This window comes from Macrobrachium rosenbergii, chromosome 41, assembly GCF_040412425.1.
Source record: "Macrobrachium rosenbergii isolate ZJJX-2024 chromosome 41, ASM4041242v1, whole genome shotgun sequence".
Lineage (NCBI taxonomy): Eukaryota > Metazoa > Arthropoda > Malacostraca > Decapoda > Palaemonidae > Macrobrachium > Macrobrachium rosenbergii.
The window spans coordinates 82,068,498-82,083,325 of NC_089781.1; the positions used below are offsets into that span (position 1 = coordinate 82,068,498).

General features: G+C 35.3%; 1 protein-coding gene across 6 annotated transcripts in view; it reads left to right on the forward strand.

Annotated features, from left to right (window-relative positions):
• Window positions 1-4,407: 4,407 nt before the first annotated feature.
• Window positions 4,408-14,828, forward strand: part of CHES-1-like (Checkpoint suppressor 1-like) — a 176,249-nt gene continuing 165,828 nt past the window's right edge. For 2 of the 6 annotated variants that reach the window (XM_067084515.1, XM_067084516.1), the window contains exons 1-2: window positions 4,419-4,608; window positions 8,605-8,674. The gene's annotated coding sequence lies outside the window, so the exon portion shown is untranslated. Of the gene's footprint in view, window positions 4,609-4,675; window positions 4,812-8,604; window positions 8,675-14,828 lie in introns of those variants that run through there. The other 4 variants (XM_067084521.1, XM_067084513.1, XM_067084520.1 and 1 more) reach the window with 4 other exon arrangements.

The following is a 14,828-nucleotide window of genomic DNA, read 5'->3' on the forward strand; positions in this document are numbered from 1 at the left end:
TATTATTACAGGTTTCCTACTGGCAAAGTCAGTAGGGTGACTCTACTCTTTCCCTCTAAACGTACACCTGTTTGTCAGTGTGTCTGGCGTACTTGTTATCAGTTTCTCCTAAGCGGGTGAAGGGATTTCAGTCAAACTTGATTCGAAGGCATGCACAGATGTTCATGGAAGGAGATCGTCCATCTGTTCTGTCTGTCTGTCTGTTAGTCAATGTCCCCTTCCCTATATTTTATATATATATATATATACTATATATATATATATATATATATATACTATATATATATATATATATATATATATATACATATACATATACACATACACGTGTATGTTATGGCTACGTGTGTGTTCATATGTTGACAAAATCTGTAGCATTTGGGCCCATAATTTCACCTTGTGGCAAAGGCCATACATTATACACAAACACACACACACACACACACACACACACACACACACACACACATATATATATATATATATATATATATATATATATATATATATATATATATATATATATATATGTATATAATGACGCAAGGTGAAATTATGGGTCCAAATTTCACAGATTTTGTAAACAAATGAACCGTATCCATAAGTCTTGAACTATAAGAGATAGAGACATCTATACACCAGTGATGAAACCCTTTCAGATAACACCAAGATAGGTGACCTTGACGACAACAGTCATACTAAAAATAGCTGCCATTGGGAGCATTTGTATTTAACGAACACGTCATGTCGGGAGAAAATAGCCCGAGGTTTTTACCTTTGCAAGAGCCATCATGATGTCTTCATCATTTTATCCGATGGAATGCTCTTTGAGAGAAGATGGTTGGATGTCGTCGCGGGTCATGTTTTACTTTATCCATACTCTCTGAGTTATTATTATTATTATTATTATTATTATTATTATTATTATTATTATTGCTCATAGTAAATACATACTCTCAGACATACCAAGGAAATAACAAATATGATAGGGATGACTCAAAACGTAGCATTATCAAGAGACTTACTTTCTTTTATTCTTTTAACAAGACCGCGCCATTACTGAAAAATTGTTGTTGTCGACTGAACTGGGTATAATGCCAGCACGAGGCCTCGTCCATAACAGCAGCCTGTCACTGGATGCTAAAATTACTTCATTAACCTTTCTTATCATTACAGAATTTTTATCTTTATATATATATATATATATATATATATATATATATATATATATTATATATATATTTGTGTTTGTGTGTTTGTTCATTCAAGTTTTAAGTATTACTGAAAATCTTGGAGGACTTTATACACAATTATAATTTGGAATGGAAAATAGAGAGTTTATTTAATATGAGGGATTTTTTCTGTACTCTACTGAAGGAAAGATCAAAAGTTACAAACTAAATGCGTTACGTTTTACTCTTCTCGTCTCAGCCTATATATATATATATATATATATATATATATATATATATATATATATATATATATATATATATATATATATATATATATTAAATAAACTCTATTCTATTTTCCATTCGAAATTATAATTGTGTGTAAAAGTCCTCCAAGATTTTCAGCAATACTTAAAGCTTGCATGAACAAACAAACAAACACAAATAAAAATATCTTCAGCCAAGCAAACTCAGGCTGGCCAGATTATGACCAGCCATTTAAAGAAAAATTTCTGATGTTAGATCACAAGTCACGTAAAGGGAAATTTAAGGTAGCTAACCATCAGCCATTTAAGGCAACTTTCAGGGTGGCTAGCCGTGAGCCTTCTGAAGGAAACCTCAAGATGGCTGACGTCAAGCACTTGAACAGAAATTCATGATGACTGATTTTCAGGGGCCATGCAAGATTGCTGATCACCAGCCAAATTGTTATAGTCATCGGGGAATATCTAAAAGTGACATGAGTCTTCAGACTTATCACTTGAGGCCATGATTGTACAGACATCCACGTGTATGATAATTCTTGTGGATAATCAGATACATTTTATGCATATATATACAGTAATGCAGGATAAATGAACGTCAGTGTATAAGTATGAATAAATGCTCACAGAAATAGGCATGCGAACAAACACAAGATCATATATCTGAAAAAATCTGAGTCATCCAGGGGTATTTTCTGGAGTGAGTTATAGAATGCATTGTAATATTTATGCCTCTTAGCGGCTTGTTAATCTTCGTATCTTTATAATAATAAATCCAAAAACTGAAAAATGAGGAAAATACATTTCCGTTTTACATTATGACATAATTTTTTGCTCTTGAATGAAGCAATCATGTAAAAGGGTTTAGTGACAGAGCACGAGGCAGTTAAATGAGGCGTGTGTGACCCATACATTCTGCAACTTGCAAATATGACTTGTAATTTCGTTACTGCTTGCAAATATTTGAAGTTTTACGTAATGTTAAAGTACACACTCAGGAAGGGGTCTGTTGAGATAAGAAGGTTTAATGCATGTCGTGAAATGCTTTTATGACATTCCTTGACCTTTTTCATCATGCCATGTCTTTCTAGTTTTACATTAGTAGTTTGTTATAATATATATCTCGGTCCCCAATTTTGGATTCCCTCTTGGCTGATGAAATGGAAATCGAGAGTAAATAGGTTTAAAATGTGCAACAGAAGGAAAACCTCGCAGTTGCACAATGAAATCATTGTTAGCAGAGGGTGGATAGCAAGATGGAAGAAAGATATGAATGGAGGTACAGTAAAAGAATGAAAGGGTTTGCAGCTAAGGGCCGAAGGGACGTTGCAAAAAACCTATAGTAATGCCTACAGTGCACCCCGTGGGTTCACTGACGGCACTACCCCGCTATGAGGCCCCTTGGCTGATGTCACTGTGCCTGTTAATAATGATATTTTAGTGGAATATTTAATTTTTATTATATATTATTTTAATCTTAATTGTTGTCAGTGGTGTTGCATTGATTTTTTTTGGAACCACATCTTGTCAGGGTAAATTGTTTAGCACATATATATATATATATATATATATATATATATATATATATATATATATATATATATATATAAACACACACCAGTCACCACTGTCTTACACTCTCGTGCCTCTGCGCTTTTAAGGTCTTTCCCTTCCCCTACCTCTTTCTCTGTATGCTTCACCATTGCAGTTCTATTGCCACGTACAACACAAGCAGCTTCAACAATTTTTTTTTTTTTTTTTGCCATCGACACCCACACTTCATTTCCATAACGAGAGTTGACTCAAGAATCCCTTCACACATACCCACCTTGGCCTCTATAAACCAACCCTCTAAGCTTTTTCCCAATCTTTTTAACCATAACTATGCTATCTACCTTGCTTCACCTGTTTTGTGACTCACCTCTTCTCTTCCTGCCATCATATATATATATATATATATATATATATATATATATATATATATATATATATATATATATATATTAACTTTATTACTTACACAATTGTTTTGTGCATTAATACAAACACAACAGGACCTCATTAAAACTGGATGGTATTAGCAGAGATATTTATTATATATATATATATATATATATATATATATATATATATATATATATATATATATATATATATATATATATATATATATATTATTAACTTTATTACTTACACAATTGTTTTGTGCATTAATACAAACGCAACAGGACCTCATTAAAACTGGATGGTGTCTAGCAGAGATATTTATTCAGGAAAAGTTACAAGCTCTCTAGGATTAACAGTCCTCATCGTCTGGTATCGTAATATCTATTTATATGTGTGTATGTCAGTATATAATGTACACTATATATATGCGTGGGCTGACAAATTATTTTGTTGTCTTACCGGCAGATTCAAATCAGGCGCGTCAGTCATTTGGCAAAGTTACCGTTTATATTCGTTTGTGTTGCGGGAGCAACTTTTTTTTTAACTTCCATTCCAGCTGATTGATGTAAACACAAATATAAACAACATCCAGATAAGATTAAAGAAGTACGTGGCAAACGGACTGTTACCCATTATAATCGATAATGTTTTTATAAAATAAAGAGAACACTTTTTGCATACGTAATTATCCTGGAATCGTCCAAAATTAATTAAAAGTAAGTGTAAATAATGTGGTATATGAGATAGGTGGCGCTGACGCTGATGATGTTGCTTCACTCGGTTTCGTTCAATAAATAAGAAAACGAGCGAAAACGGACAGCTAAAGTTCTCCATAAGTATAAACACAACTTCGATTTGCTTTAAAACTGCTCTTTAAGGAGGATATTACATGTCTTACCAATTAAAATCTCTTTCAGCACGTATTCATAAATTATTAGCAATTAAAAGAGAAAGGGCGATGACTTAGTACATCTCGTGGAATGTTTGTCCAGTCTGTTTAAATTCCTTCGAACGCGTACTTACCCCGGCGACGGGAAAGCGCTTTTCCTCTGCGTACAGACACCGATGAACAACAATTGGAGTTTTGAACGCTCCCTTGTTTACTGCAGCAATTACTTTTGGCTGCGGCCTTCTCGCAAACACATTTTAGCTGCTTCACCATTTGTTTCAGCCCGGCTTGTTGAATTTTTTTTGCCTTAAGATCCCCCTAGATGACCCTGCAGGTAGGTCATTCATGCGACGCGTCCGCACAGCACCCAGTTGCTGTTATTGAGAGTAAATCGAAATTTAAGAAAAAAAAAAGATTTGGGTACTTCACTGCATGCAGTTTTTATTTCTGATTTGTGGTCACATCCTATAAATAGGACTTGCCGAGAGATCATGCAGGAGTGATTATACAGCAGATTGTTTTGTGGGGGAGCTACAGGTGGGTTGTGGACTTGATTATCCGGTTGTTGCGTGCGGAGTTATTGATGCGAGGTTTTTTGCACACGTGTTGATGTTTTTCGGGTGTTTTGGGTGATCAGCTGTTTGCAGCCATCTTGACTGAGGTGTGAGCCTACATAATCTCCATATTTCTTGGCTAGGCTAATTTCGCTGGGTCACGTTCAGTTATAAGAGGCAATCCTGAACCCACATGGCCTAGGCTATCCTGTTAGGGTAGCCCTAGACTTTTACCCAAGCTGCTCATATTTGATGATAGGCTAGGCCTAGCTACCCTAGTTTATCGAAGCTGGAATGTCTTTAATAGGCTATGGGTGAAAACTGTAGATTAGAGGCACTGTCTTTCAGTTATGTTGATGCGTAGCCTAGGTCTAGCCTAGCGTGACTGTAGATAAGTTTGAGGAGTGAACCGAGGTAGCAGGCGATGTTATCCTGCAGCCCATCTCATTGTTTTGTTATGGCTACACTGAAGGCTAAGTTCGACCCTGTACAGTCGCTCAAGTTAACCAGCAGGTAGCCTAGGCTAGTTTAAAAAGGCCAAAGAATTTTTTTCTGTAGATTCAGTAGCTTAGCCTAGTTTGAGCTAGGGCTAGGTTTGCTAGTCTTGTTAGCTTAGCCTAGTTGGGCTTGGCCTCTTAGGGCGAGGCAAGGATAATGTTCGTTTCCGGTCCGAACATCCCCTCTTGATTTTTTGTATCTTTCAGATCATAAAAAAATGAAAAAAATATTCTATATAGGCCTACATAGGCTAGGCCTAATTCTTGCAAACTAATATTGTGAAAAGTAAAATATATGTAAACAATTGAGGATTTTTTTGTTTCAGTTTTGTGAAATGCACTTAGGGACACTCGACCCCCCAGGGGCTAGTACTAAACATGGTAAAATGCATTTAACCCCCATGGGCTAGTACTAAACACTGCGAAACAGTGAAGAAGAAGCACTGTTTCGCTGTGTTTAGTATTAGCCCTTCTGGAATTGGAGTTTGGACCAGAAACGAACTTTTACCTCAGGCAAGGCCAACAGTTTACTTAGGCGAGGTTAATCATAGCCTAATTGGTTAATGGATCGTAGGTGAATTTTGGTGTATTTTACATAAAAACCGTGCCACTTTTTGACCAGCATATCCCCATTTTTTCATTATAGTCAATTTAACAATGTGGCTGTTTCTATGGTAGGCTAGCTTTGTCCCTGATTATTGCTGCTACCTGAAATTGGTATTACGAGTCAGGCAGGCACCTTTAAATTTAGGCCCAGAAGTATAAGGCAGTGTTCAGAGCTAAGAGAAATTGACTACAGTACTTGTATGTTGATTTCTTGGCCTTGCCTATAGCCTAGAACATGTGTATAGCTTAGGTCTAGTGAGTCAAAATCAGCATCAGGCCTGTAGCCTAGTGTCTGCAAACCGCAGTGTGTCAGACACTGCAGTTGCACTATGGTGATAGGGTTGTACTGTCTAGGCTAACACAATTTTGATGTAAGCACTTGTGGAATTGGGTGGACTGTGGAACTGGTATATAGTTGAATCAAAACTTTATTATTTTTGCAGTATGACAACACCTAAGAATGCAAATAATGTATTTGTTGCATAAATGTATTAAGAGTCACTAGCCTATTGCTTTTTATAAGCCTAGTTGGTTTAAGATTCATAGGTATTTTCAACTTGCAAAAATTCATCATAAATGGGGAGAAAAGTTATTTTGAAATCTATGATGGAATAATCCAATTTTACTGATAGTTTTTTTATTGAGACAGATTTAACATTTAAGTCTGTTGAAAGTGCTGGGTTAACTCAGAACATTGACAACAATGGCTTAGTTTTTTTTTTTGTGACAAATTTAACATTTAAGTTTGTTGAAAATGCTTGGTTAACTTAGAACTTTGACAACAGTGGCTTAACCTTTCTTTGTTTGGTCACTGATATTAAAAAAGTGAAACTGGGATGCATTCTAACCTAGGGTCTCTCATCTTACTTGGCTTAGGTGGCAATTAATATGAAACATCAAAAGTACTGTGAGTCCTTGCGTCCTCTTCATTAGTATCCACAGGTGAATGAATAGCACATCCAACTTTCCAAGTTTAACATGCCTCTAGAATTGAAAGAATTATAATGAGTTAACCAAGTTTTCCAAAGGAAATTAATATCAGGTTTGTGAAGGCATGTAGGAGGTTATCAGAAAAAACTAGACACGCTTATCAAAAATCACCTACTTTCTAAGTACCCTAGGATAATGGCCATTTTCAAAACATGTTTACCTCTACATTTGGCATCCCTACTTTAATGCAGTTTTTCTCTTTTGCTGTTTTGACATATGACTAAGTTCATAATGTGATATAGAGGAAATAATGGGCAAAGTGAGAGCAAGAAATGTATGCGGGAAAGAAAAAAGAAGTGAGGTATTATGTAATAGAAACTTACACAATTAGCACTTCTTACAGATGTGATGGAAAACAGTCAATGATATAACAAATACAAGTGGACCTGTGCTAGGTCTACTTGCACTTGTTATTTCATTGATTTGAAACAGCCTTTCAACTTTTCAACTTCTTACATTCATAATGAATGAGGATAGAACTAAATTAATAGTAGGAAAAATTATGGACTTGCTTGTGAAGAGAAAAGAGTAGTATAGTATTAAATTGAAATCTTTTCTTTTTCACAATTCATGAATCCATAGATACCCACGATTTTAACAAAAGCACCATAAACCATTGTGTAGGCTATATGAAAATCTTTAAGATGTGACTAAGTGATCTACAGACATTAGTCAGACATGATAGTGCTTTTTAAAAGAAACTGCATTAATTTGGTGGGCAGGTAAGGTTACATCTCTGACAAAACTTGGAAATCAGCAGTGTATCAGCGGTAGACTTACACTAATATTTGAAAAACCATTCCTTGTTGGTTAATGATAACTTTTGTAATTATAAAGAAAATGGACAAAGAAAATAACACATTAGGCTGCAGTAACTCCCCTCCTTAAATGTACAATGCTCATGTGATAAGCATTGAAATCTTGTTGGAAAAATGTTGGTAGACAAGGTAAAAATTCATGTATATTTATCATTAGTAATGGTGATTCAAGATTTAACATCATGGAATGGGACAGTAATCGTGGATATTGCAACATAATTTCATTGAGTAAAAGATAGTCTGTAGTATGGGAGGTGATAAGAGGCAACATTTATAGAGCTCTAACTACTTGATAAATATATATACTGATCTCCAACACGTTTATGGCTACTGGCTGGGCAAAAATTAGGGGAGAAAATTTTTCATTTTAGTCAGTTATTGTCAGTTGCATTACTGTTCTTGATGTTTTCGTATACAGAGATATATAGTACTTTATTGATGAAATAAAATCCTTTGGCAGTTTCCAGGGTATGGTTTTCAGTATATGAGCTGTTGTAGGTGGTTTGGTTATTCTGTTTTCAGGTGAAATATAGGTAACGTTATGTACTTGGATAAATAATTGAGACAGACTGTATAAATTATCGAGATGGACAAGTTTTGAATTGGTATTTTATAATAATAATCACAAGAATATCTTGCACAACTTCTGTATTAGTGACCTAATTTTTTAAATGTCGATTACAGAATTAGCTTTTGTTTATGTGTTTTATTGCAAGTGTAATATGTGTAAGATGCTCATTCTATGGGGAACCCTTTCCTGATTTTGTGTTATTTTGGTTACTGAATATTGTAAGTTTTAAGAGGTCCAGGTAGTTTTTGGAAGTACTACTTGAAAAATTCATTAATTTTCTTTTTAAATTTACAGGCTGCCCTTCCCATAGAATAGAGCTTCCGTGTTTCCAAAGTCTTCCAAACAAGTAAAACATCAAATAAAGGTAAGTTTCAACACAACTTATGCATTATATTTTTAGCTTTACGTAGTCTTCTTTTAAAATTTTATTAAAGCAAATTAGCATTGTGCAATCTAGTTGTAATAAATACTGTAGATGTGAATTTGATCATCTTCACAGATTCTTTGAAAGATTGAAGTTTTAGTGGATTTTCATTAGTTGGCAAATTGCAGTGACTTTATTCAGTTGCAAATGTTTTTTTTTAGTTTTGAGTAATTTTAAGAAATTTCTATTAAACTGAAAATATAAATAATTGAAAGATTTACCTCTTGTTGGTAAACGTACTTCTGATGGTGTATCAACTTAGTAGTATGATTTATATACAGTATTCCTCCTATAACACTGATGGATGTGAACTTTGGTACATTCTGTAAATGGAGAGAACAGATTGGGATTTGCCAAGGGCACTGCATAATGTCAGCCCTCTGGTCATACTTAGCCATAATGTTGTTCTTTCCTCAAATTTCAAAAACAAACTGTAGTAGTCTTGTTAGAATCACATATAGACGACAACACTCAGTATCCTTATTGATCTTACATGCCCTGTTACTTACGCTAGTTCTAGTGTAATGCAATGACCACAGAGCATGTACCATTTCAGCATTAATTTGATAACTTGCATTAGGAAAATCACGCTCATTATGCATTGCCTTTTGCTAAGCTCTGATCTCAGAAACGATAGTTTTGATAATCTGTTGATAGACAATTCCAGGATAAAGCCTGTGAATACTGTACTGAACTATAAGAGTACCAATTTGATGTAAGGGTATGTAATGGTCTTCTGACTGTAGTAGGCAGTCAGTCAGATTTTAATATTTTTTTTTTTATAGAAAAAGTTAAAATGAAATATGTTCCTTTTATGAATGCCATAGATTTTAACATGATTTGGCTGCAAGACATCAGATATTTCCAGCTTTTTTTTTTTTTTTTTTTTTTTTTTTTTTTTTTTTTCTTCACGTAACTACCAAATATTTTGCTGCAGTACAAGTAAAACTTTGTTGATGCCCTACCTCTGCCAAGGCCTCAAATTGGTAGCCAATTATGAATCTTACAAACATCAGAAAGTTCCCTCTTCTGCGTGTGGTAGTAGAATACAGTATCTCAAGAGCAGTTGAACAGAATGAATGAAATTTTGCCAATAATGTATATGCATCAAGTAACCTTGTGATGTGATCTGATGCTCTTTTAGAACCAGGGAGAACTTGTGTAGCTGTTACTCCTCTTCAGAACCACAGTTAATCTAGTGCTGTTCAGTTTCTGAGGAGTCCATGTGAAATTTTTCAGCCAGGTTTTAAATGAATCAAGGTGCAGATTTGAGGGAGAGATTCTTTCTCTTTTTTGTAATTTGTAAGTTGGTCTTAAGATAGGCTATCTTGTTCCTCTGATGCAGGCTTCTGTGTTTTAGAGACATTTCGTAAGGAACTTTTATCCTTTTGTGTGATACACAATGCTTTTTTTTTTTAGCCCTGACAGTATTGTAAAGGAGTTCAGTAGGAACATGCACATGAAAGTTGCACATGAAAGTTGACCAACTTTTAACATAGTTGCTTTGGATGAGCAGAAGCAGTCATTGATAAATTCCTGGTGGAGGAAGGCTATTCTGTGTGCTTGCAAGATTTTCAGAACTTTATTCTAAAGTACAGAGCATATGTAATGATACCAGGATTTTTTAGGAAATTGGGTGTGATGAGATGGATGGAGAGGATGTTGCCAATCTGTTTAAGTCAGAGTAAGCCACTGGCCATAAAGCAGGAGCGTGCAATAGAGCAGAAAGTTAATACTGTAGCTACTTTCCCAGGGGAGTTTAGAATGATACCTAAATCATGATTTCATTGCCTCTCACATAAACATCAGTCTACACTTTAGGAAAATTAGTTATGCTTGTCTCATGTCAGAAAGTCTTAGCAAGGCATTAAGAAATTTCATGACTAGAAAGTCTAACAATAACCTCAGTAATGTCTTTTGCAGAAACATTTTCTTCACATAGTAGTATCAGTCTGTTGACTGGTTACAAGCTTACCAAGACACTTGATAGTCTGTGTGCCTTTACTTAAGTGAAGTCTTATAGCCTTTACATAGGTGTATCAGCAGGTATTCATGCAAACTTCACAACACCATATCAGTAGCATTGGTTTCAGGTATCCAAAGCTACCTGACATGTCATCTTTTTATGACTGTGTGATAAATCTTGCCTTGTCATTGTAGCGACATGTAATATCATTGATTGAGTAGTGACTTCTCATCTTGTGCAAATTGTACCATTTTTCATGATTATAGACAGTGCAGGGCACTCTCATAGGCTGAAAAGCCTGATTATTAATGTCATTTCCACTTGTCAGCGATGAGAGGTTAAGGCATCATGAACCAGATGTCAGTGCATATAACCAAAGAACTTAGTTTTTCTCTGAAATTTATGATAACTTCACTTCATCATGCTTTATGGGGATCTCAAACCAAAGAATACACGCTCACAGATTAGAGTACAGTATATAGTAAGACTTATGACGAAAGTAAAGTAACAACCTTGTGATAGGAAAAGTTTTCCCATGCTAGTGGACAGAAAATATTTAGTCAAAAGGAGGAGTCAATCATAGTTTTTTACTAGCAAATGGTTCTTTTGTACAGTATTTGATGTAATATAGCCTAGTTGTAAGTTTACTTCCTTTCCTATCCAATTTGCTCTTTTGCAAACTGGGAAAAGTTGTCTGTTCTTGCAAGGAAGGGTTACAGATTATGTGTATGTCTGTCACCTCTCAGATGCTTTTCCTTCATGATGTTATACAAACTCTGCATTGTCTTTCATGTGTTAAGGGGAATTTCTTCTGAAAATGCTAGTTCCTCCAAATCAGGATTTTGCTATTGTCTTCTGTAGGTTCTCTGAGGAACCATACGGCATTATCCTACCTGCTGTCTCATCACTGAAGAAGATTAGTAGATTTCAGTGTGTATTGTTTGGACTCACCAGCAATAGATGTAATTCAGTCAGTCTGTGATTTCTTTTGAAATTATATTTAGTTGCCAAGACACAAATACTGGGTATGACAGAAGGCAGCAAACTACAATTAACACTGCATTCCTTAGCAGAGTTTAGTGTTATTGAGAGGATTTCTTTATTTCGCCTGATTGTCAACAGTATCACCTGTCACTTACACATTTTATTGTTAAAGGTTTTTTCTACTCCGGTAAGAATATCAATGGGGTTACTACCCATTTTTAGGTATCTATACTTCATAGATCTTACAGTAATCCCTAAAATCACCTAACTCTTGTGGCAATGTGAGCAGTGTGAATAACTGAGCACAGCTATGATGGTTGTTCTTGAAATTGACTTTTAATGTTTAGTTTTTACATAAGGTCCTTTTTTCTGTCATTCCAATGTGATCTTGGATCCAATTAATCGTTGAAGGTGATAATGGTTGGAAAGCTTGGTAGGATCATTAATTGGCCTTCTGTCTCTATAGCTATTTAGTTTTTGTAAGGGATTTGAACTCATGCATAAAGAGAAAAAATATTCACACCTCATGAGCACGAACCATTTTGTATAGAATTGCAGTCACTGGCCCCTGCTAGGGGTTCTTCACTCCTTAATTAATTTACCACAGATAGCCAATGGGATGTACTAAAGATAGTAGAAAAAAAAAAGTCAGTAGCCAGTAGGCTAATAGATTTGACTGTGGTGTGATGTTGACATGTATATCTTATGTGGCTCATATTTGGAAGACTAAACGTGTATCATAATTCATGTTATTAAGAATTGATCAATTGCTTCATCAGGATTTGTGTTAGGGTAGTGACTTCATTTCCTTTCATCATATAAGTGTATGTCAATTTTTCCCTTTAAGCTAATTTGTTTTTCTCGTATTTGTGACTGGAACAGATTACAGGAGGCACAAGCAAAATTACCCTCATTCTTTTCTTGAACATTTATTTTTCAGAACCTTAGTTTTTCAAGTTTTATTAATTGAAATAATTTCTAAGATCACAGTTAACTATGTAGAATTGTCTTGAAACAGGAAGATAGGCTGGATTACCATTATCATCAGTGTTCTGTGTCATTTTTTCTCTTTGTGGGGTTAGAAATGAAATGAGATATCTTCAGTCTCCCCTGTCTTGTGCACCTTCTATATGAATGCCCACCAGGTCTAGGTCTTCATCTGTCATCTTTGTCTATGTTTTGTTGGGCCCCCTACAGGTTTTTATTTGCTACTTCCAAATTGTCTTACTGCTGTTTAGACCTACAGGCCCCTCATTCCTTTTCATCACAGTTCAGATCTTTTTAGTCATTGAGATCTTAGTGTGTTTTTTGGCTGCTGGACATCACCACTTTCTCTTTCATACTATGATCTTCCCACCACATTCTGGCCATGAATTGCAATATTCTGTAGTCAAACCTGTTGAAAATCTCACCATTTATGTCAGTGCCTGTGTTTCCACTGTGTTTTGAAAACTCTGAATGAACATGAACTAGAGATGTTGGAATAATATTAGAACCAATAGAGAATTTAACAGCTGTAGATGTTAAAAGGACCCTTGGGAAGGTGAAAAATTGAAAAGCCCCTGCATTATCCTGAGAAACAAGTGACTTAATAAAAGTAACAGGAGTAAAGGTTTTCATATACAGTACAGTACTGTATATGAAAACCTTCAAAGGAAGAAGAGAGGACAGAAAGTCAGCGTAAGCATGACAAAGGTGACTTAAAGAAAGACTAAAAAGCACATTTAGGAAAGTAACACTGTATAGTAAAATGTTTAAATCTGAAATATTTTATAAAAGCCAGTGGGAGAGAGAGGGGAGTAGAGAACCTTGTTATGAACGATGGGTATGTTTTAGAAGAGGTTGAGTGTTTTTGTTACTATAGTGATATCTGGACTGTGAAGTTGAGATGGCAGTAAGAGAGTAGCTCAAGCATGAATCAGTGTAGATTGATAACTAGACCACTTAGGAATAAAAATGCCATGTTGGTAGAGAGGAGAAAGACTTACGATGGGTACGTTAAGCCTGTGCTGCTTTATGCAGCAGAAACATGGGTGCTGATAAAGTAAATGGAGGAGATTTTGAAAAGATGTGACCACAGTGTAAAGATTCGTGACTGGATTATGGTAACAAGATTGTAAAGTACTATGAGTGGGAAATGGTAGAGATGTGTCAATGTGCCGTGAAAAAGTCTGAGATCTCAGAGATTGAGGTGGTTTGGATATTTGATGAAAAGTGATAAGGAACATTCTGTCAGAAAAGCAGTAGATATGGAAAACATGAGAATGAGTATTTGAAGTAGGAGGGACCAGGAAATCAAGGAAGGAGGAATGGATGAAGATGTAGACTAATTTGAGCTCTGGCAGAAAGTGCATGGGACAAAAGACAGTGAAGGTAACTTATGTCTTGCCTAACCCCATACAAGGAAGTTGACCTAAAATATTTGGGTGTTGACAATGGTGTGTTTCCACTGCTTAGAGTAACACAGGACTGATATACTCATCCTATGTCTGCCCCTACAAATGGGATATTTTTATTTACCAATAGTCTAGTGATCTCTCACCTTGTCTCCCAGGCTGCAGCTACTTTTTTTCACGTGCTCCCAATCTGTGCTTCACAATACAGTTTATCCACAAAATTACATATATATTGTATCTTTTGTAAGGCCTGTTTGTCTACCACAGAGAATTTTGCTCTTCCTTCTCTTCCCAATTTTGGTATAGAAAGTATCTTACTCCATGCATATTTTGTAATCTTGAAGCATATCTTTAAATTTCATCTGATACATTCTGTTCACCCTCACTCGTTTCCTGCAGTAGTTACTTGGCTTCTTTCCTGACTAGCATTTCCTTTGCTTCCTTTCCAGTCACCATAAGCTTTGTTTCACTGGTGCTAATTTTCACTTGGTTTGATTGATCAAGTTTTTTTGGAAAACTTTTTGGAAAATATATTGGTTCAGTAGCTTGAAGTTTATAGCTCACTGCCTTTTAGCAGTGTTCTCTTAGATCAAAAACAAGTTGAGAAACATGTTTACAAGTCTGCCATGCAGGTTTGGATGTGGAAAATTCTCAAATTTTTAGTAGTGTTATTTCTTGTTTTCCTTTTATGGTTATGAATTGGTCATCTTTGATTGTGTGATTGTTCAATGCATTCACTGCATGTAAG